This window comes from Elgaria multicarinata, chromosome 3 (assembly GCF_023053635.1).
Source record: "Elgaria multicarinata webbii isolate HBS135686 ecotype San Diego chromosome 3, rElgMul1.1.pri, whole genome shotgun sequence".
In the NCBI taxonomy this organism is placed as follows: Eukaryota; Metazoa; Chordata; class Lepidosauria; order Squamata; family Anguidae; genus Elgaria; species Elgaria multicarinata.
Window position 1 is genome coordinate 131147537 of NC_086173.1, and position 23232 is coordinate 131170768.

Consider the following 23232-nt stretch of genomic DNA (forward strand, 5'->3'; position numbering starts at 1 on the left):
TCTTCTTCCCCTTTCCTTGGTCTCCTCTTCCCCTACACTCCCCCTGTCAAACTCCTGTTTGCTCTTCCTGTTAGCTTGCTCCCTGTTCGCTTGCTCCCTGGGAACTGGCTTACTTTTATAGCTTCTACTTGAGCTGGGCCATCTGCTCTTCCCTGCTTCTGCTCAGCTCCAAGTCAGGAACCAGAATAAAACAAGTCCCACCTTTTCCTCACTAAAACTGCCACAAACTTACAAATACTCCCCTGCTATAATGGATTGGTTGTGGAAAGAAATAAGATGAAAGAAGGTATCAGAAAACACAGGAATGGAAGATGTCGTTGTCTGGATCCCTTGTAAAATTCTATGAACCTTGCCTGGCAGCAGCAGCAGACAAGTGAACCATCAGCACTGAACAGACAGCTAGAACTGCAATAGCTTCCATTGCTATAATCTTATTATTTAAGCTGAGGTTTTCTTCCATGCTTTGAGCTAAATCAAATGATCGGGTCACTGCCTAGAATCACACTATTTACTTATTATAAATGATAATCCTAGTACTAAATTGTACTAGAAACAACAGCAAAGCTGTTACTAGTAGTCACCAGAAGTAATGGTGATATTCATAATATCCACAGCATACACACCATCTCTGTACACTTGAGCTGCTGTCAAGACATACTTTTCCATGTTCAAGTACAATAGTGTTTGCTGCCTGACCCCCACCACTTCTGTCCCCTATAACACTTGCACTCTGTGTGACAGACAAGCCCTGACAAATCTCATTTGAGTTGTCTGGGTTGTATTGGATTTGATTTTTGAAAAAATCTTAATCTAATTAAATAGTGTACATGGATCATTGTGGCAGGGTCATTGGTCTTTTGAATTCCAACTTATTCAACAAACTCAGTTCCCTTAAAGTTCACCATCAGTCAGATGAATGGCTCTCTTCAATATTATCAAGGACAGGCAAAGCAGGGCAGGGGGGAGAAACTTGTGCAATTTCTCTATAGGAAGTGATGTGATGTGCTGCAGTTTGAAATATTGCACACTTACATGTGTCTCATACTGTATACGGGACAAAAAATAACAGAAATTATATATCTAGCTATAGGAGACTCCATGCATAAAAAACATTGATACTGGAAGGCAGTATTACTGCTTTCTACTGAAGTATTACATTGGACTACTGCAACCTCCTTCTCTCTGGCCTCCCCTCATCTCACATCAGTCCGCTGGTCTCTGTCCACCACTCTGCCGCTAAGATCATCTTCCTGGCCTGCCGCTCTGACCATGTCACTCCGCTTCTGAAATCTCTTCATTGGCTTCCAATTCACTCCAGAATCCAATATAAACTTCTCCTGTTGACCTTCAAAGCTTTTCACGGTCTAGCTCCTGCCTATCTCTCCTCTCTCCTCTCACACTATTCCCCCGCTCGTGCTCTCCGCTCCTCTGATGCCATGCTTCTCGCCTGCCCAAGGACCTCCACTTCCCTTACTCGGCTTCGTCCTTTTTCCTCTGCTGCCCCTCATGCCTGGAACGCTCTTCCAGAACACTTGAGAACTACCAACTCAATCGCAGCTTTTAAAACTCAGCTAAAAACTTTTCTTTTCCCTATAGCTTTTAAACTTTGAGTTTGTTCTGACTCTATACTGTTAGCTTCACCCTACCCGGTGCCTGTTTACACTTCCCTGTGCCTGTTTGCATTCTCTTTCCCTCCTTATTGTTTACTACAACAACTTTATTAGATTGTAAGCCTATGCGGCAGGGTCTTGCTATTTACTGTGTGGTCTGTGCAGCACCATGTACATCGATGGTGCTATATAAATAAATAAATAAATAAATTATATATATATATATATATATATATATATATATATATATATTCCATATTGTTAAGGGTATCATCACCACGCATGTGTGAAAACAACATGGGCCATAATGATAAGCGAAACATCATAAATAAGGCAGTCCATAAAATTCCCACCAGTCATTCTCACCCTGCAACCCAATCCTGTTGATATTTACTCCGGAGAAAGTCCCACTGTGTTCAGCAAGGCTTACTTCCAGGTAAGTGTGCATAGGTTGCAGCCTTAGTAACATAACAAATAATCCCCTTGTTAAAGTGATCTAACAAAGAATTCATGAAGAGGTCTTTTATTCTGCAAGTCTGACAAATTTTTGACAGACAGAGTTGCGAGATTCACAGTGGCTGCCCAAAAATTGAGAAGAAGATTCATAGAGGTTAATATGGTGAAGTAGTATTAACTTTTATACATCTATGGCCCTTTTAATGTAAATTCTTAATGTCTTATTTTAATTCTGTGTATTAAAACTAACTTTTACATATTTGTGGGCACCTTTTAATGAAAACCTTTTAGTATTTTTTTGTATTTTACTCCTTTGTATTGTAAAGTTTTTGTGTGTTTACCTATGCATGGGTAAAGTTGATATGACCATGACGGTTGAAACAAGAAATAAACAAAGAATACTTATTCTGCATGTGATAGGTGCCATTGCAAAGAGGCACATACTCTTCTGGCTGACAAAAACAACACTTCAATTCAATTTGAAAACACAATTTACATCCCACCCCAATCCCCAGCATGTGAATACAAATCTGCCAATTTGAGGCAAATGCTTCATGAGTTTTTGATGATGGGGACAGTGTCCACGAACACTTAAGCCAGAATAAATGGCTTGGTCTTTAAGGGGCCACAAGACCCTTGGTGGGTTTTGCTGCAACAGCTGAAGACAGCCACCCCTCTGGGAATTGGATAACAAAGGAATTGATCATGGAGGCCGTCCTTAGCCCTTTTAGAAAAAGAAAAATAAGACACCCAGAGAGCTAATTGTACACTTATTAGGAAAACATCATTTCCACACTCCATTCCATACTGCTAATCACCACTCACAACCCATCCCATACTATTCACGGTGCGTTGCAATCAAAGCTGATTTCTTATCTCAACGTTTTGCATATTTATTAGTAGATGCAGCAAGCATTTAAATCTCTCCAAGGGCCTATTTGCATTAAGCAAATATGGTGCGGTAGGCAAATAAAACGGGCTGTGGGGTCTAAGCTGCAGCCTGCTACATCAGAAGCAGGGTGTTGGGGGCGGAACAAGCAAACCAGCTCATCCAGCCCCTCCTCCATTAGCCCTCACCACTGCCACCAAGTGGGTATTTTTATTCTCTGTCTGCCTCCACTAAACAGTGAGGCAGAAATTCCGTTCTGGGTTTTAGTTGCAACCAGCCAGAAGTCTAAAGGAGCTATCCAAGGTTCTGGACCTATTTTGGGGATAGGGTTCTGTGATTTGATTGTGGTTTGGGAGATTTTCCCTGTGAAAATCATGAGGATCCATTCAAGAGGCAGCTGGACAACCATCTGTCAAGTATGCTGTAGGGTGGATTCCTGCATTGAACAGAGGGCTGGACTCAATGGCCTTGTAGGCCCCTTCCAACTCTATTATTCTATGATTCTATAGGATCTGCACCTTGAATCCATGTTTTTGCACTGTGGTGGTGCCAAAAAATGCTGAATCTATGATTTTCATCATACAATCCATATAAGCAGATGTGCTCTGTGATGTGATGGTGGTTTAGGCAATTTTCTATATAATTATTATTATTATTATTTATTTATATAGCACCATCAATGTACATGGTGCTGTACAGAGTAAAACAGTAAAAAATCATGACGTTCCATGAGGATCTGTGCTTCAGATCCATGATTTTATTCTGTGGAGACACCCATGAGTGATTTTTAGGGTTCAGTTGATGGAAGGAGATGCTCTGTGGTTTGATTGTTGTTTGGGGGATTTGCTCTCTAAAACTCATATGAAATCAAGAGGATCCAGGGAGTTTTCAGGGATCCACTTTTTACTTTCTTTCTTTTGCTCTGTGGCAGCACCAGTGAGTGCCGGAGCCGTGATTTTTCTGGTTCAGTCCATGGAGCAGATGTTCTTTGTGATATAATTGTGGTTTGGGGGATTTTCCCTGTAAAAGTCATGAGGATCCATGTCTTGGATCCCAGTTTTTTCACTGTAGTGATGCCAACGAGTGGCGGATCCATGATTTTATGGTTTAGTCTTTGGCGACTGATATACTCTGTGATTGGATAGTGTTTTGTGGGTGTTTCCCGTTGAATTTTTTTTTTTAATCATAAGGATCGGTTTTTGATATTGTGGATCTTGCTTTTACTTTCTTCCCAACATCCCTCATCATTGGCTATACTGGCTGATGGGAGTTGTAGTCCAAAATATAAGAACATAAGAACCCTGCTGGATCAGACCAAGCGTCCATCTAGTCCAGCACTCAGTTCACACAGTTGACAACCAGCAATTGGCCAGAGACCCACAAGGAGGACACGGCACCCTCCCAACCACATTGGCAATTTAGCAGCAAGAAGCTAGTAGTGTTTGGAACTTCATTTACTGAATAACCCACCTTTTTCTCTGTTTAACTAACCAGAGTTTCCTGAGTTTGAACATACAGGAAACTCTAGTTGGTTTAAACCCTGGATAGCGAACGTCAAAATCATAAACCAGGGTTTGATCTTGGCCGAGGTTTAAACTAACCAACATTCCCCCAAGTTCAGATATAACAGGGAACTCTGGTTAGTTTAAACTTTGATTAGTTAATAAGCCATGCTAATAAACTATGGTTTAATTTTGGCTGGAATGAACTAGTTCATAACATGTGACTCTGGTTAGTTTAAAAATGGAAGTAAAAGCTTCTGGCCAGAGAAGCAGAGAGGGAGAACCACACAAGCCCAATACTCATTCACATAATGCTAAACCATAGGTTAGACTTATGCGTATCTGTAGCCATGTTCAGACATTCATTCCCGGCTTCATAAACCATAAACTATGGTTTAGGAAACTGTTGAAGAGCTCTATGGCCATACACTCCCTTGCTTGCATGGTAGCTTCCACATGGAGATCTTGATTTTCATTAATGTCCTGATTTATTATCCTGATTTAAAATCCTGATAAATAATATCAAAACAGGAAGCTCTGATTTAATGTCAGCTGTGATCTCTGCACTGAACCTGGCACATGAGGAGCTCTGTGTAAACCCAATAGCACAAAACTATTTTCAGATGATGATCCAAGGGCAGAGAGCAGAATTTGTCAAGGGGAGACCAGAAAACTTCAACTTCATCTCCACAGCTTCATCTGAAGATCAAAGAGAGAGGGGAGGGAGATTGTGGGGTGGAATCTTATCTGGTTCCTGCTTACATTTTGGTCAGTCTATCATTACGAATATCTAAGGGGGCTCAGTTAGAATCATAACATTAGAATTATTGCCATATTATCATGTGTTTGGTGACCTAGCTCCAAAAAGAAGAATATTCCAGTTCAGAATTTTCAGTGTGCCCTTTTTACGAAGTCCTAGACTAGTAAAATGGAGTTAGAAAACTTTACCACCCCCATTTCCTTGCAGTGAAAAAAGAACAAAGTCCCCACACTTATAGATGTGTGTTTGTATATATTCATAGTTAATTTCCTGTTTCTTTCTCTTTTTTTAGCCAAGAACAGCAAGCTGTTGATTCAGTTAATGGGGTTACGGCTCAACCAGCTTTGCATTGTGTGGGTAGGATATGATGGAAGGAATCACCAGTTCACAGTTGAAGAGTGGCTAAATTTGAAACATAAATGACACTATGTACAGGAAGAAAGGTGTAGCAAGGTTTGTCCATATCTTTGTAAACCAGAACTGCAGAACCTCAGGGCCATGGACCAAATTATGGGGGTTGGACTGTGGTCCCAATCCAACCTCCCAGGCTTCCCCCAGATCACCACATCCCTTTCCCCAGCCATGAAATTTGGTGGTTTCTCAGCTTTTGTACAGTTTCCCCCCATTTTTAAAGATCAGATTGTCTCTCCTAAGGCTTTGGCAAGATCTACGCTACTGCTTTATAGCAGTATTGAAGTGCTCTGATAACTATAGGGACACAATCCACTTTCCATATACCGCTTTTGTAAGTGTTATTTCCTGCTTTTTATTCCACATAAAGTAATGTAGAGTGGCCTTAGTTATTGGCAGTAGGAGTTTTAACCTACATTATGCCAGCATTTCTGGTGTTTTGGCCCTCCCCCTTTTTGCCCCACCTACCACTGGAACACGCCCCCCAAATGTGGCCTTTGGGCTGAAAGAGGTTCAACACCCCTTGTGTAAACCGAAAAGCATAAACTATTTTCAGATGATGACCCAAGGATCGAAAACAGAAGCCATGCTCTCTGTATCTCCATCCTTCAAGGCCAGACTGGAAAACTTCAGCCCCTCTCCTCTTAAACGATTATACTTTATAGATCCAGAACTTATTCCTGGATGTCTGTTTCAGAGTTCAAGGCTGGATCTACACGTATGGAAAATAACGTTAAGGATGGGTTATAACTGATTGCGTCACATGACGCTCTTCTTGTACCGTTGTATCATCATTGTTTTCTCCTTCTGGCTTGCATTATATATTTTCTGTTGTGATATTTTAAAAGGGTTGCAGGAGGTCGTATGTGCCCCCTTTCTGCATTATCATAATGTGTCTCTCAATTTTCAAAGCTATTTGGTTAGCCAGTCATTGAGCTGGGAGCGTGTTCCTTTGATTTCCGCTCTCAAACGACAGTTCTTCCAGTGTTTCTCCTCATGTTCAGGAGAACAGGAAGTAAGTGGACCACTGTAACAACCGACAAACAGAAACTCCTACCTACATCAAAACAAGATACAGTGTGTCCTGCTGTAATGATTTAATAAGGTAAGTAACGCTTTAATCCCTGAGTGTGCCCCATGACATTTTAAACCTCCAGAAAATATAACGTTTTCAGTGGAAAAACAACAACGTGATAAACACTGGTGTAGATTCGCCCCAAGTGACCTAAGTGTCTTCTCTGTCCCTTTTATTTTTCCTCTTCTACTTCAGCTCACAGGCTGAGAAACAACGTTAGAAGTTCTGATCAGTCTTTCTTTGTAGGAGTCTCCTGAAGATCCCAGCTTGACCCTAGCCGATCAATTCTCATCTCCAACTATCCTTGAAACAAATCTATACTTGACTCTGCAGTTATTCTTAACAGGGTCAGCAATTCATATTTCCGTAAGGAAGGCAAAGATATTTTGGGAGTGGGAAGATTCGCAGCAGGGTTGAAAGGTCTGCTCTTAAAATACACCACAAAAGAGCAGTGTGTTTTAAGAGCATTTGCTACAGTTACTTTTACACTTTATGATAATCATAGATATAGGTGCCTCTGAGGAGCAATCCCATGCAGTCTGAAATACAGAGGAGACTACTACTCCCATCCACTCTCCTTAAATGACCCCCTGACTTATATCAACATTGATCCTGCAAAGAACTGCACCTCACAAGTGTAGTAATACCCAGGCACCTCCTAATTTTCAGGGGATCTCTAGTCTTGATAGGCCCAAATGTGCAGTTTGTGGAACATTAAAATACTAAATACCATGTAAGATGAAATGAAAAGGAAGCCTGGATTGGAAGAGTTATTTTCAGAATTCACTCTTGGAGCTATTTCACAACAACATGAGAACACATGATGGGAGCAGCATATTACGGAATATGGGACACTTGCCCACAATCATTGAGCCAACCTACAGGAGAACATTTGATTTGCAGTAGGGATGTAAACTGGATTCGGATAAAGCCCAAGGAGAATTAGGCTGCTTCAATCTGGAACCATTACTTCTCAAAGCAAAGTGGGCTTCCCTATGAAGATGCTATAGAATGAGGCTTCACTAGAGCCTTGTGTTTTGGAGACACTGAGACTTTTATCTCTCCTGCAAGTAAGAGACTTTTGTTTTCATTTCTCTAATTGCTGATTATGAGAAGGAGGGGGGCAGGAAAAAAATCATCACCATTTTTAATTTCCCATTCTAGTCAGTGGGAAGCACGAAGCATCACATTTCCAAAACTCAATTCAGGTTCGGCACCAATTTGAAGTGGATGGACTCTGAATCATTCAGAGCCTAATCAGGCCATATTTGAAGCATATGGAGTCAGCAACAGTTCTAATTTGCAGTATTGTAAACACCATTGAAATATTGCAGTTCAAGGATAGGCAACCTTTCTGAGCCTTTGGGCATATTTGGCAATCTGTCCTAGACACCACAAAATGGCTGCCAAGGCAGGCATGGCTAGTCACAAAGGACAAGTCTGAAAGGCTGAGTGGGGTCTCCCTCCCCCAACCCCCAGGTTGTCCCAGCTGCTTTCCCCAGTCCCCACTGTCTTTCTGCTGCTCTTCTGCTTCCTTCCTGGTTTCCATGCACACACCCCAGCTGCCTTACCGCTGCCCTTCCTAGCATACCTCCCTGCCCTGCCCACCAAACAGAAGTCATGGGAGTCCCTTTTGCTTCCCCCCTTGTTCTTTTTCTTGGTGACTGGGTCCACTGCAAAGGAAAGCATCAACCAGCAGCCAACTATCTTCATTCCCTGTCTAATAACCTCCTCCCCAAAAGAAGCAACTACTAGACATTGGCAAACCATATGTTCAAAAGACGCATTAGCTGTATTGCACCACCAGCAACTAGCCAGATTATGCAATCCCTTATTAAAGAGATGTTGTGGGTCTAAAAAGGTTGGGGAACCCTAGACCACAGTTGCTGGGCCCTAGAACTTGAAATTGTTAACTAATGCTGCAATGGCTGCCAGTAACTGCATTCATATTTATAATTGCAGATGCCACGGGTGCTTTCCCTAGTCTCCTATCTCTAGTGTTTACTTTCTTTTACAGGAATTTGTCTGACAACACTTTTTCTCTTACTAACAACCCTTTACTTCACTATATAAATTGGCTTTTCATATTTGGGGGGGGACTAAAAGGGTGTGGGAAGGAATCAGGTTCCAATCCCCCTCTAAATTTAATTAATTGACATTACTCTATAAACCCTCCCCATAAAATATATAATTATTGATTTCTGTCACTTCAAACACTCCTGATTTCTCCAAGGAAAGATAATAAATACTTGGTGTCACCTATATCATTCCCACCATTTCATGGCTTCCAGTCCAAAGTGAATTGGCGGTTAATTTCTCTCCAGTTCCAACTCTCTCTCTCTCTCTCTCTCTCTCTCTCTCTCTCACACACACACACACACACACACACACACACACACACCCTGCTTTGTGCTTTGAAGAATATACTACACAAGAGGAGCATAGAAACATGTGATACCATCCCAGCTTGTAACTCAGGCAAAGTTAACCCATTAACTTACAACAAAAGAAACTGTGTGAACCCAGTGGAACTATTTTTAGCACCTCAACACACATGCATCTTTCTCAAGGATGTGTGCATAACTTCTACCCAAATTCCATTCATCTTTAGAGGGTTCAGACATAGGAGTGACATACGGGTACTCCCTTGTCACATCATTGTTCAAACATGATGTATGGTTCAATGGTTAAACCATAGTTTAGTTGATGATAACAAGCTGCAGAGAGGCTCCGCCTTCTGTACTCCCTGCCTCCCTCTCTTCTTCTGGCACACTAACATGGAGGAATTTGGAAGTTTTTGCTTCTGATTTCAATTAACTGCAGCTTGTTATGTCATCTGAATCCTAAACTGTGGTTAATGTTAGCCATGGTTTGTTTTTGGCCACCCATAATGTTAGCCATGGTTTGTCTTTCCCCACCCATAAGCATTGTGATATCATCATTACAGTTGGCATTCTGGATGTGTATCCTCCTCTCTGGGGTTTTTATTTTACTTTATTTTCAATTATGTTTTTCAGTTGTGATATTCTGATTCTGATGAAGCATTTGCGAAACAGGGTAAAGAAGCCAGAGGCCTGTAAGTGCTCAGTTATTGCAAACTATTTCTGCTCATTGCTCAGTTATTGCAAATGATTCAGTTAGCATTTAGTCTTCGTAAACTATTTTTGCTCAGTTATTGTAAACAACTTGTTCAGTTTCTGTAACAATTATTGTATTCTTACGCTTGATACACGATGCAGCACAATTAACACCTTATATAAAATGTTTGTTTACCCCAGTTCTTTTGATATCATCTAATATCCTAGCAGTTGTGTGCTGGTTAGCACTATTCTATTTTGGCATTTCTAGCTGCTGCCTTCTGTATTGTTTAATTGTTTAAACAAGCCACCATCATAAGTTGGCTTGAAGTTGGCTTGTTTCAAACCATAATTTAACTATTTGATAGGTTCAGGTGACACAACAAGCTGCACTTAATCTTAGCTGGGAGTGAAAACTTCGAAACTCCTCCTGTTGGCCATGCCAAGGAGGGGCAAGTGTGTGAGCCCAAGGTTCAATGTTTCTTATTCTTGTCACACTAAACTGTAGAGCTAAACTATAGAGTGGCATCCAAATGTGGCCAATATGGGAATTGGCCAACCAGTGAAAGATGTATGAAAACAAAGATGCTCAATTATTTTGCCTCTAATTATCTGCAGCCAAGCTAGGTTGTACCCACCCCCAAAAAAGAAAGAAAGAAAGAAGATGTGGAGGTCAGAAAGGAAAAGGGTGAAAGGTTCAATCTAGCAGGCACCACATTGCAATTAAAATGTCTAGCAGGCCAAAAAGGAAAAAAAAAAAGAAAAAAGAAAGAAAAAGGCCTTGGCTCTCCTCCTTTACTAATTGTACCAGTATTCAGAACACAGGCATCTGCAGTGCTAAATGCTCCCAGCCAATTTTAACAACAATTTGGAGACATAATTGCATGTGAGGCAAATAGCTAATGAATAGAAAATTAAATGAAGTGTGCTATCTGCAATCTGAGGTGGTACAGTCCAGACAGACACAGGTTTACCACCTCAGTAAGAACTGAGAGCTTCTCCCCATGGGCCTTATATCATGCAATCAAGATTGGTTGCTCACGGAAGTTTACTGGTCCATTAAATGATGTTGTCAACCTCCAGAGCCAATCCTACAGTTTATGACTTTTATCCTGCTTTCAAAAAGATCAGAGATAACGCAATAAGTGATGTTAATCCAATCAATTGGTTGTGTGCAACGACTGTGTTGCGCTATATCCACAGTGCCATCTAGTGGCTGTAAAATGAAATCTAAGGAAACATAAAACTTGTCAAGGAAGTATTTTCCTGGATTCAAACCATGTGTCCACTCATATTAAGGAGCTGATCTTAATCCCGCGAGGAATCCAGAAGCAGAAAGCCCAAGTAAGGATACAGGATTTCAGTCTTGCGTGACGAACCCTTAAGCCTACATTTGACTGTAAAAGTTTATTACACAATACATTTGTATAGGGTTGCCAAGTGCAGTCACACGCTCTTGTTTTGGACTCAAATAACGTCAGCAAGTGATATTCTGAGGCCTTAGCTAGACCTAAGGTTTATCCCAGGATCGTCCCGGGGTCATCCCTGCCTGCTCCCTGGATTCCCTGTGTGTCATTTACATGAACAGGGATGACCCCGGGGCGATTCCAGGATAAACCTTAGGTCTAGCTAAGGCCAGATATAGAGCTGGAAAGGAAAAAGGCCACCTTGTTGAGCCCTCAACCCAGACACCAGCTTCCTACTGATACGTTCACCCAATTCTGATCACAGTGAACTATAGTCAGGAAGTGGTGCAGCCCAACATGCCTCCAGCTTATCTATCTGCTCTGCCACCTGACCCTCCCCTTCAGTGACATGCCCTCCTCTCAAAATATACCAGTGTGAAAGTGCAGAAAATCACATCAATTCATCCAGAGTCTCTAAAGAGTTATGCTAATTTCAGCAAATGTTGTGTTCTGAAGTGTTATGACTCCCACTGGGTGCAGTGCATTATTTGCTCTGGTAATTCACAATCCAAATGGTGGTGATTATGTGATTAAATAAATAAGAAGATCAAGCTTTCCATTCAGCTCACTAATGCTTACAGCAGGTTTATTATTATTTTTCATATAATTTAATGTTGCTACAAATCTGCATCCACTTTGCCCAATTTTTGAAACAGTTGGGTTTTATTGGATTATTATTCAACTCCACACATGAGTGTTGTGGCATATACAAGGCATTTTCCAAGAATGATATTAACTCTTTCTTTAAAGAAATATGGACTTATACAGATTCATAGCACTGTATAAATTATTTTAATAATACAATAACAGAGTTTAACTAGAGAACATAAGCAGCAATGTGCAGCAGGAAATACTTCAAGGCAATATAATTCCATAGGTGATCGTACACCTTCTATTATAACCAAGAGTCAGATTTAAAGATCAAGTGGTTACCTTTTTCCTTCTAAATCTACTGGGGTTCAAGTCGCCATCACAAAATACTCTGAACCCTTTTTATATGTTTGGGTAGAGGTTTCCCCAGTCCCACGTCTGAAATGTAAGGTTGCCAACAGTTATATATTTTTTATTTAATGTTCCATTGAAAATCAAAGTGGGAATGGGAAAAAAGATGAAGAGAAATATGTGCTAGCTCTTTCTGAAATCAATGGGAATTTTGAAATTGATTTTAATGCATCTAGAAAACAATTCATTTGCCATGTAGTCAATATTCCATGTGTGGATGCTGGAAACTGGTTTCTCCCTCTCATATACATACGGAGAAGCTAGGGGATTCTCTACACTGAAGCAGAAATCCCTCACCCTTATTGGAGCTTCCTCTTCTAGAGTCTTTTTAGGATTACAATCATCACACTACATGCACTCCCCCGCCAAATACCTTTTAGCTGCTTGCTTGTTAGGCAGGTTTCATATGTTCCATTTATACAGCTAGTAGATGGTGCTGTGATAGTGCAAGTTTCTGGGAATATTACTGTATTTTCAGCAAGTTTTAAAATGGCAGAATAAAGCTTAAAACCAACAGGAGAGAGACTGGTTGTTGACAATGTCATGAAAAGGACCCATAAACTTCCACAAGTGAAGTGCAGGGTAAAAGCTTCCTGTGAAGAGAGCCTAGCTCTGCCCCCCGTTTTGCCCCTTGTTATACGCTCTTTCCATTCTCTGAATGCTAAATGGAACAAAGGTTCTTGCAGATGATACTTTTAATGTGTGATCACCTTGCCTCATTTACTGACAAAATCCCAGACATCAACATCATCCGCTTCTATTTCTCCTGTTTTTTCTCCCTCTCTCATCAATTCTTCCATCTTTTTTCTTATGGCAGAAAATCTGTTAAGTAATAAAAACGATGGAATAGCTGCATAATGTGTACTGCTTATTAGCCTGCAGCCTTTCCTGGAATGCCTCCTGGTCTGCCTCCAGCACACCTCCTTAGCCACCATTCTGACACTGGAGTTTCGGCAGCCATTTGCACAGTGGCTGGAAGAGGAATCTGCAGTCAGATCTCCTGCTCTGAGGACCTCCAAGAAACCCTATGGTTCCTGGGGCATCCTGCCAGAGACAATAGGATGGTAACCTTAATTAGTTTAATCAAGAGATCATCAAAAGCTTTGGATGATTAATTATTAAGGGCCAGTTTAAATCAGGAAGAGCATGTTTGAATTAATGGTGTTGCCAGATAATGGTACATTTCTGAAACATAATTTGATTCTGGTGAATGACTGTAACAAGTAGGGATGAGGAAGAAATTTGTAGTTCATGCTCTCTGAACCAGTACATGAACTGAAACACATGCACCTTTCACTATGCACTCTTTTCTGAATGTTGTGTTGTAGTTCTCAAATTAAAAATGTGTACAAAATATGCGTATTAGGGGAACGGTGCACAAAAATGCATACGTTAGTGAAAACAACATTCAAATATGCGTTATATTGGGGGAAATTGTTTTCCGGAAATGTATATAGCAGGCAAAAATCACATACAAAATGCATATATTAGGAGAGATCCATATGAAAATGAAAATGAATATACCGGCAGACTTTTTTTTAAATTGCAATTGATATCGAAATGGGATGAAAACAAGCTCAGATTTGAAAAATGAGAAACTGAGAGAAATCAAAATTGACAGATTCCACCATTCCTAGTAACAACAACGGGTAACATTTCTAGTTTCATTGTCAGTTTTCTTCCCACAGTATCTCAAAATTAAACCAGCAAAATGTTTTTAAATACAGTCAATGAATTAATCAGTTAAAAGACAGGTGACTTTAAGAGCGTCTTCAGTCAGGGCATTTTCTCCTTCGATTTACTGCTTCTTCCTGTTCTGCATTCTTCTTGGGATTTAAATGAGGTCTTCATACAGCCAGTTTTTTCTTTTTATGCATCACGCCAAATGCGTTTGCAAGGGTGGGTGGAGCCTGGCAGGATGTTATTGGTCGTCTACCCCTCTGCCCTCCCCTCTCTTGGTGTGAAATGAAACACTACTGTGTCACCAGAGATCTGCCTCTCCTCATGCAAGTGAGTATTGTCCAGCAACACTTGAAGGGGGTTACACTTCTCTCCTGTGTGTACGCATGTGAATTGAATAGAAAGAGCTAAAAGTTTTCTGAGAGGCACATGCAGGGCAGCCCCCTTCCTGATCCTGCGCAAGTTCAGAAGTCTGCACCTTCAGAGGTCTGCCTCCCCCAACCCCACATGCAAATCAGGTACGTTAGATTAGCTGTGACCATGCTTTCCAGCCTTGGACTTCCCTCCTGTCTGAAAACACTCTAAAAGCAACAGTAATACTTTACTCGTTTGAGTAGGGGGATTAAGTGGAAACAGGTTGCATCTGCTCATGTCCGCTGCAACCACCATCCCATCCCCATTGCCCATCTGCTTCAGCATTCCTGAAATATGGAGCCGAGCAGGGGCAGAGTGGGGGAGACACTCCCAACTGATCCTCATCAGTACTAAGGTCAACGCTGCACTGTAAAACACCTGCTTACACAAAGCAGGACTAAGAGCTTTATCACACCAGCATTATACTGTGCAATCACTGTGAATTGCATGCAAAGGACTCCGAAGTTTTCCAGCTTATAATCTGCTTTGACTGTGAAGTACTCCCATGCATCCTGCTTTAATTGTGCTTCAAAGGCAAAAGCCTTGCTGTATTTTGCTACTAGTTTTCGAGCGTATCATTTGTTGTTTTCTGAGCGGCCACTGGGGCACAGGAGCAGGATTTGAAAAAACAACAACAAATGCTTACATCTGCGTAAGCTTTAAAGATAAAGACATCAAAATTGGCACAGTAATAGATATTAAGGAGAGCTTTAAGCATACCAAATTTGAATAGGAGTGGGTCATCCATTGATTTTTTATGATTTTTTTAACATTTCCCCCCTTAAACCCACTTCCTGGTATGCAAAGGATCTAGCCATCGTGTAGTAACAACAACGGCGACAGTTTAGCACTGTAGGGGATTATTCGAGGGAAACGGGTACGTAGGATGAAGCTAACAGTGTGATGGAAGGATTACATGGGGAAATGATGGTGGTTTTATCGCATAAACATGAGAAATACCATATTTTCCCCATAGCAAATAACTCGTGAAGGGGGGGGGGACATGAGACAACAACCTTACCAAAAAAAAAAGCCCAACTGAAGATGTGCCAAATATCTAAACCCAGCTTTCAAAATGCTACAAAGCCATAGTTTAACAATAATGGACTAAAACAGCTCAAACAACAAATAAAACCATTGCATGAAACAGAGCAATCAGCCACAATAAATCAACCAGTTCAGAAACATTATAGATGTTGCTCACTACATGACAACATCTATAATGTGGAGCGATTGAAAGCAGCCTGCAAAGAGCACCAGCAACATCTCTGTGCATACTGACCCTTTGGATCTAAATACTTCTGATGTTCACATGGACATAAGAAGATAGAAAGCTGTCTTATACAGAGCCAGACCCTTGGTCCATCCAGTCCAGAGAGTGCATTAAACCGCTGGTGATGGAGCTCATAGCCTGGCTTGGTATAAGGCAGCTTCCAATGTTCCTTTGACCATCTCAGTTGCCATCTCATCTGGTTAGAGGCTCAGTCCCAATGTGAAACAAAGAGCAAATTTAAATGTGTTCAATTATTTGCTCAGCTGTGAACAGAAATCTCTATAGAAAAAGGGGGGAGAAGAAATTTAAGAGCTAACATGATTTAGCATAGTATGTGAGATGTGTAACTAACAATAAGCATTGCTCATTGGATAGTGTGGGGACAGCTACTGTCTCTCACTTTCCATTCCACATCTGTAAAATCAGTGGGGGGAATGGTAATCTAATAGGAAATGAAGAAGAATGTTATCGGCCTTTGGCAGGCCAGACCTACCATTAGGCAAAGCGAGGCTACCTCAGGTGGCAGATGCAAGGGGGGGCAGGGAGTGGCAGCAAGATAGGGTGACCATATGACCGGATTTGCCCGATTTTTTGACGGCAAATCCGGGAGGGGGAGGGGAAATCCGGTTTTTTTCAAAGAGCAGCTCTAATGGGAATTAACAAAAATGCTTATAACTCCGTCATTTTTTAAGATAAAGACATGAAACTTGGCACAATGGTAGCTCTTAGAAAGGGCTTTAGTCATACCAAATTTGAAACAGATCCGTTCATCCATTGATTTTTTAGAATTTTTTTTAAAAATTGAGGTTTTAAAATTATTATTTTTTAAATTGTCATTTTTAAAGTTAAAGAGATGAAACTTTGTACCATGATAGGATTTAGGTAGAGCTTTAGCCACACCAAATTTGAAACAGATCCATTCATCCATTGATTTTTTAGGAATTTTTTAAAAATTGAGGTTTTAAAATTATTATTTTTAAAACTGTCATTTTTAAAGATAAAGAGCTAAAAGTTGGCACCATGATAGCTTTTAGGTAGAGCTTTAGCCGTACCAAATTTGAAACAGATCTGGGGGCAGTAGCAAACCCTGTTAACAACAACAGCAGCTTGCAATGTGTGAAGATACAGTCAGAAAAGATATTTGAGGGAAGGGGAGAATGTAACACACAGAGTATAGCCAAAGCTTCAAAGTACAGCAAAAGCTACAAAAGTAGGAGTGAGTGAAGTTAATTTCAGGTACATTGAATCTCTCACTTGTTCTTTATTTCAGTGATTTTAACATTAAGATGTTATGTAGAACAGATTTGTCTTAAATGTGTGCTGTAAAATCAGACATGTGACCAAGGCTATGTTTGGGTGGGCACCCCCCCTTGGGGGCCGGCCATGTTGTCCTCCTTTTTGGTATCCAAAATATGGTCACCCTAATGTTGGGTGGAAGGGCTGTTTGTACCACACTGCTTGCTCTGCACCCCCTAAGCCAGCCTGCTGCCCCCAAGTGTTGAAGGAAGATTCAGTTGCCAGTCTAGTCAACTTCTGCATGCAGAATGGCGGGGGAAGGGGACATCTTGTCCTTCAACTCAGTCAGCAAAACGTCACAGGCCAGACCTGGCACCTTGTGTGCTAAAAGCACGATAAGTGTGACAAACAGCAAGAGAAAATCTAACCAATAATATTCTCATTAACTTAATTTTTGCTCTCTGCACATAAACAAACCACGAGAAGTGTTATATGTCCCACAGGGCAAGAATCAAAGACAGTGTTGTTGTTTTAACAATACCCTGCAGTTTACAGGACAGGACAACGTTGGTTGGTTTGTCAGCTGTTCTCTCCAGTGGCTCAAAAATGACAGAATTAATATCCTGATGTAATTTGACAAGTTCCTCTAAACCTGCTTCCATTCTCTCTGGTGTCACCCTTTTGTATTTTCATGACAGGCAATTTTGACACATGGCCTACCTGCCACTTGCAATCAAATTAACAAAAAGCATCTTCACCTTTAACAAACCAACGAGGAGGGCCCAAATCGTTTAGGTCAAAACTATCCCTTTAAATTATGCACAGGAAGCAATGAGAAGTGCAGCTGCTTGGGTAATAGGATGATGTAGTCCTGGTGACCCACCTCTGTCAGAAGACTGAGTGTCACAGCCTATAAGCTTCATTCAGAAGGCCTCTGTAGACGGGATGCACAGAGCGGGCTTGATCCTGATCCAACACTATGTATAAGGTCTGCACGGTTTCATATGTGTTTGCAGTTCTCTCTAACAGCACCCCTGCAAGGTAAATTAGATTAGCAATATGTCTTTGCAAATAATCTTTAGGGCTGAGTTGGGAAATGAACCTGAGTCACCCATGCCTACGTCCAACAGACTGCCCATTGCATCATATTGGCTCAACTGAGTAATTAAGCTTTCAAGCAAAATTTCTGGACTGGATCCTAATTTTGATACTCATCAGATTATTATTAATGCATCGCAATAACTGGCGAGGCAGCAGATGGAGGAGACTACAGCAGGGGATATTAGATAAAGATCTCTCTGTCTCTGGAGAGATTTTTTAGTGGTAGACACACGCAAATGAGTAGGTTTTTAGTACATGTGTGCCACAGCATGATCCATCGTCTTTGAAACGGATCTGCAGAGAAATGACACTTGGCACCAGGGTTCTCCCCCAGGACTGGCGAACTGTCTGTCACTAAAAACAACAACAACAACCAGTTATTCCTAGTGGGAGAGGGGAAACATTAAATAACTACATTTCCAATGGTTAACTCACCAGCCACCCCACAAACAGCCAATGGCAATCTGTGAAAACAATACCTTGAAGATGTGAATCTAAAATTCCACTGCTGCAGCTGGGACATTTGTGTGGAATTGTTGTGGAGGGGAAATGGCATGTATTTGCTTAATTTATTCCAATCTTGCAAATAATTCTTGCGAGGGGTGTGTGTAGGGCTCTACCTTTTCCAGAAAGAGGGAGGGGACAATGCTGCTAGCTTGATCCTGGCTTGTGTTAAATTCAGGATGGGTGCTAAGTTGTCTTTCTCTCTCTTGCAGCCTTAAAAGGCTATTCGGTCTAGAAGAAAGGAGCCCAGACAGTCCTTTTAGCCTTCTCAGTGGTACCCTGTAGTCAGTGCTGAGCCAGCTGAATGTGTAGCTTTGCTTCTCATGCAGCTCCAGGTAAAAATGCCCACATACAAAACACATGCATGTTACATGTGAAGGTGCATGTATTATTCACCATTCATCGTTTTACAAGACAGGAAGCAGTGAATGCAAGAGGACTGAGTCCCTGCCCTGTGTGTCTTCTAGAGGAACAAGTGTCAAATGGTATAACCATTGCCCTTAAAAATAGATGCACACTACGGGTGTGCACGGACCCCCCGCTCCGCCCCACAGGCCGATCCGAAAATTTCGGATCAGCCCGCTCTGCTCCGCCCATACTCCGCTCCTCTTCGCTGCGGAGCTCCAGCTCCGAATTGGAGCTCCGCAGTGGAGGGGAGTGGCACCAGGTAAGGCCGGGAGAGGAGGGCAGGGGGGTTACCGGGCCCTGCCACCATCGCCGCCCATGCAGCGACGGCGGCAGAGCCCGGTAAGGGACCAAGGGGGAGGGGGGCCTTACCTGCCTCTGTCCACGGTCCGTCGGCTTCTTCAATTGAGCCCGCGGTTCAACCAGGAAGTCTGGGGGGCTCAATTGAAGAAGCCGACAGACCGCGGATGGAGGCAGGTAAGGGAGAGGAGGGCAGGGGGGTTTACCGGGCCCTGCCGCTGTCGCCGCATGGGCGACAGCAACAGCGGCAGGGCCCGGTAAACCCCACTTACCTTTCTGGCGGAGCTCCGGATCGAGGCGAAGGATCCGCCTTCACCTCGATCCTCTTCGCCACGCTCCACCGGCCCCCCAATCCTCTTCGCCTCCGCCTTAAGGGCAGGCAAAGCCCCCCGCTCCGCTTCTAATTCGCCGGTCCGATTAGAAGCAGAGCACATCCCTAATGCACACCATGTGTATTTTGCACTCTCTCTGGGGACAAAATATTGGCTGCATTCAGATGGCACTTTAAACCATGATGTGTAAGAAGCCATCAAGACAAGAGAGAACCTTACACTATGGTCGAATCTACACCAAGCGGGATCTATGAAAGCGATATATAAAAGGCAGGAGCCACACCAAGCAGGATATAGCGATATGAAAGCGGTATATGGGCCCCAACAGTTGTCAGTGCACTTCAATACCACTATAAAGCAGTAGTGTGGTTCCTGCCGTTTATATACCATTTTCATACTGCTTTCGTAGTACAATATTCTGCTTGGCGTAGATTAGGCCTATGGTGAGTGTAGTTTCCCAATAAAGAATAGCACGGATCAGGCTGCATATTGTGCTCTGACTCTCACTCTTTTGACCTTGAAGTGAGAATGTTGAGCACAGAATATTGCTGAACATTCTCACTTCAAGGTCAATTGATAGTATCTACCTGGATTTTAAACATAGCCTTGCAACGTTTTAAATCCAGGTAGATACCATACCATAAATGCATATTATTATCATCATCTCTTTCTCACTCATGGTGTTTTTTTCTAGATGGACATGATGGGCTTTGCCTTATTATTATTATTATTATTATTCCACTCTTTGACATATTTATTTGGTAGTAGTAGTCCCACTGTGTTCAGTGGGACTTGCTCTACACTAAGTATGTTTAGATTGCCACCTAAGGTCAGAGAGACACATAGAACAGCAGGATTGGGTTTAATTCTTTCTCTCTACTAGTGCTCAAAGGAGTGAAAAATACCGAAGAGGGTTGGGTATGTGAATGCATGGTGCTGAGTTCTCTTGACACAGGATTGGGGAGGCTACACGCATGGCTTCCCATGTATCCATAAAAGCATCTCATATGAACCCAGTGCATGCATCCGCTGCACATTGAATCCCTGTATTCTACATGGACCCATCAACTCCATATTATGCCAGCCTGTTGCATATCACCATCAGGCAGTTACTAGCAAAGGCAATATATAAAATTTGCACACATTGTATTACAATAATTACATCTGTCATTCTATACCCATTTACTATTTAAGTAAATCCTATTTAATTCAATTGGACTTACTTCAGAGTAGACATGTCTAGGATTGCACTTACATTTCCTAATCAGCCAATCTGACAAAAATAAAATAAATGTTAAACAATATTAATAATTTTATTTGTTTTCTCCATGCCCCAAGTAACATTAAATAGAGACCATCAGCTCTGGAAACTTATCATTTAATACTACTACTACTAATAATAGGTGTAAGAAAGCACCAACTTATTATTAGTAGTATTAGAAATGGCCTTATTCCAGTCTTACATTAAGAATAGAATATTTGCTGGTCAAGAATAAGACCTTTTTATGCCTTAATAAGTTATCCCCCTTCTGCTGGAAGTAGGGCGGAGAAAGGTTGCAAGAGTCCCGTCTCTTAGGAGCCAGCTCAGTGTGTGTGGATTTTAATTACATTAGGTTGAAACTGTGAAAGCCAACCTCCCTTAGACTTAGATTGTTTCCTCTTTGTTGCAAAAATGGAAGCCAGATTTTCTGAAGCATGTGGTGATATTTCCATAAATCTCAGCCAAATATTGAGAGAGACTGAAGATTGCTTTTCACATTTCAGCACTTACATTTTGGGCTTGATTGAAAGCATTGGACCCCCTCAGGAGCTGTGCGTAGCTTTGACTAACAAAGCTTCAACTTGGCAGTTTCAGTGGCAAATCCTTTGGATCACTAAATCTTGACAAAATTGCGGACTAGAAGCCTACATCAGCTGCAACTATAGACCCATTTACACAGAGTTTCCAGATGTAGGCTAATTCACACCAGGTGACTTCCAAGCCTACCATGTGAATTGGTCACTTGTGGGAGGAATGTGGTGTGAAAAGAGTTCTCCAAATTAGTTCACCAAACCAATCTACACATAGAGCAGAATCATGTGTCTACCTTTTCTTTAACTACATCAATTCAGATGTTTGATGTGCTAGATTTCAATGATCAGAGAGAGGTTTTTTTCTGCCTCATAGGAAAGCATAAAACATATAATACCCTATCTACAATCCATAATGTTACACCCCAGAAAAAGCTATAGCATGTAATTAATCCCTGTATTTAGATTAGTTCCAAGCTTTGGAATTGTCTCAAGTGAGAAGCTCCTGTCAAAAGGTTTTCCAATGAGCTTCACCATATAAAGTAACAAGTGGTACCACCAACAAAGTGCTAGAGTGTGGTGTGGTCCTTTTCCAGCCAACCAGCCAGCCAGCCAGCCATTTCTTCCTCCACAATACTCCATTCCATTTCTCCTCCCATCCAATATACTGTCCCTCCCCCAACAATAATGTAGCATGCTCAGTCCTCATTGGCCTGGTTCTCTCCCCACTCCATAAGGCTCTTTTCTTAAACAATTCTGCACTTCTCCAAACCTCAAGAGTTTTCCTTAAGTCTGCTGATGCTTCCTCTTATGTGTAGGTAGTGGTGCTTTGGCTACATAAGCAACATCACTTATGCTTGGAAAATAAAGGGAATTATGATTTACCTATCTCTGGATAGAACTAAATTGGTTCTGTATAGATAGTGAATACTTCTATTATGAACATATGAAGTAGCTCGCACTGGATTTAATCATTATACTGGCAACTCTTTTGGGCACAAATTTGGGCATATTTAACAAACATTACACAAGAGGAACATTAGAAGAAGGAATAACAGAAACAAAGAGTTCCGCTTGTGTCCTTGGGAATAGTAATGCCTATAAACAGCCCTGCTTGTAGACAGATACAATCGGACAGCACAGGGAACAGGAAGACATGGGGAGGAGTTCTGGAATGATTTACTCGATTGGTGTGCATATTTTGGTTATAAAAATAAAAATAAACCTTGCTTGGATTTCTGGCTCTGCTACCTGACACAACTCTTTGAATGGTAGCTCTTTGTCAGGAATTGCCGGGGCTCAACCTGGGAGCCTTTTTGAGTTTGGGGACGATTCTAACTTATCATTTATTCATTTGATTTGTACCCTGACTTTTTTACCAAGAAAAACAGCACTCAAATCTTCTCCTCTTGTTCTTTCCAGTGTTGCTCTTATTCTGCTTCAATCTGCTTTGGCTCAGTCCCACCGAGACGAACACAAAGAAGCAAACAAAAATTAACTGCCCACAACTGACAAGTCAAAGTAAGGTCTAATTGTTACTGGGCAGATTAGAGCAGTTTGTTTTCATCAGGTGCAAATGAAATGCTTGTGCTTGAGAAATGATAGCATTGGCTCTTCGCTTCCAGAGGAAGAACTCCTTTAACTCCCTGAGGCATTGATTCTATCGAGAGATTAATTGTGGGGCTAAGATTCTGATAGAATCCAACTTGAGACAGTTTTGGTGGCCTAAAAATAATGTTAAATTAATTAATCAATTAATTAAATATCCAGATTTTTAAAACATCAACCTAGTTATTCCTGGTAGTTGAGCCTTGGAATTTACATATTTTTTAAAAAATCAGATTTAAATAAAACAGACTCAGTGGGCAACATCCAACATTTTTCAAGCAGGCATCTGTTCATGGAATAGGACTTCCTCCTCTCTTCCTCCCTCTAGAGCCTTGAACCA